This window comes from Vitis riparia, unplaced genomic scaffold (genome assembly GCF_004353265.1).
Source record: "Vitis riparia cultivar Riparia Gloire de Montpellier isolate 1030 unplaced genomic scaffold, EGFV_Vit.rip_1.0 scaffold473_pilon_pilon, whole genome shotgun sequence".
Classification (NCBI taxonomy): domain Eukaryota; kingdom Viridiplantae; phylum Streptophyta; class Magnoliopsida; order Vitales; family Vitaceae; genus Vitis; species Vitis riparia.
Genome location: NW_023269687.1, coordinates 121,716 through 123,138, shown reverse-complemented (window position 1 = coordinate 123,138; position 1,423 = coordinate 121,716). Strand labels below are relative to the sequence as shown.

At 42.2% G+C, this 1,423-nt stretch overlaps 1 non-coding gene across 1 annotated transcript; it reads left to right on the top strand.

Moving 5' to 3' along the window:
- The first annotated feature begins 804 nt into the window (after positions 1-804).
- On the top strand, positions 805-911 carry LOC117909937. The gene has a single exon (XR_004650499.1). It is a non-coding gene; the product is annotated as a small nucleolar RNA R71 (small nucleolar RNA).
- Positions 912-1,423: the final 512 nt, after the last annotated feature.

Here is a 1,423-nt window from a genome sequence, read left to right as displayed (position 1 = left end):
ACTTTCTTTTCTCATTCACTGTGTTGAGGTTGGTAAGCCTAGAGATGGAGTATTGAATATTATCTATCTTCTGATATAGATCATTTTTGCATCCCATCCATTCTCTTATTTAGAGAACTCTCAACATTCTCAATCTTTTGGTGCAATTGGGAGTTGATTGCCCTTTGTTCACCCACAAAGTCATTCATGACTTTGCTTAGGTTTGCAATGGCTTGCTCCACTGAAGAGGTTTGTTGAGGTGCTTGAGTTTGGGCTTGTGGTTGGTATGGAGGTGGTCTTAGCCTCCAAGAAAAATTTGGATGGTTTCTCCAGCTTGAATTATAGGTGTTTCCATAAGGTGCATTGTTGTTAGGCCTAAATTGCCCCACAACATTGGCTTGATCACCTAACATCTCCCTCACAGCTGGCATGGTTGGGCACTCATCTACCACATGGTCACATGATTGGCAAATGGTGCATGGCATGGCATGGGCTTGAGTCTCGGAAATGGCTTGAACTTCATGCATCTTTTTCAACTCAAGTTCTTCCAACCTCCTTGCTATTGTTGCCACCTTAGCTTTCATGTCCATGTCTTCACTTAACATGTACAATCCACCCTTTGGATTTACAAGAGCTTTCATCCTTCCCAATTCCTTTGAGTTGGGCTCATCCCATCCTCTTGTTACCTCAGATACATAACTTAAAAAATCCATGGCTTCTTCCGGATTCTTACTCATAAAATCTCCCCCACACATGGTTTCAAGAATTTGCTTCATGGAGGAAGACATTCCATCATAGAAATAGCTCACCAAGAGCCATGTATCAAAGCCATGATGAGGACAAGCGTTAATGGCCTCCATATACCTCTCCCAACATTCATGGAATTTCTCATTTTCTTTTGCAGAAAAGTTTGAGATTTGCCTCTTCAACCCATTGGTTCTATGGGTGGGGAAAAATTTCTTCAAAAACTCAGCCTGAAGATCAACCCAATTCCTTATGCTCCTTGGCCTTAAAGAATTAAGCCATATTTTGCCTTGTCCTTCAAAGTGAAAGGGAATAGCTTGAGTCTCATCAAGTCTATTGAAGCTCCTCCCTCTCTAAAGGTATTGCACATCTCCTCAAACTCCTTGATGTGGGCATATGGATTCTCACTCTCCATTCCATGGAAATTTGGTAGAAGGGGCACAATATGGGGCTTTATAATCAGCTGCTCAAGAGGAGGTATTATGCATGAGGGTGCACTCATCCTTGGTAGGTGCATTCTATCCCTCATGGATAGATATGCATTTGGATTACCCCCTTGACCTTGTTGAGAATTCTAATCCTCTTGTGGAGGGTCCATGATGTTTACACAGATATTCAACTCTGTGTCTTGAGGATTCTCAATCCTTACTAATCTTCCCTCTTGGTCCCGAATCCAATAGGGCATGCACAAATCTCTACT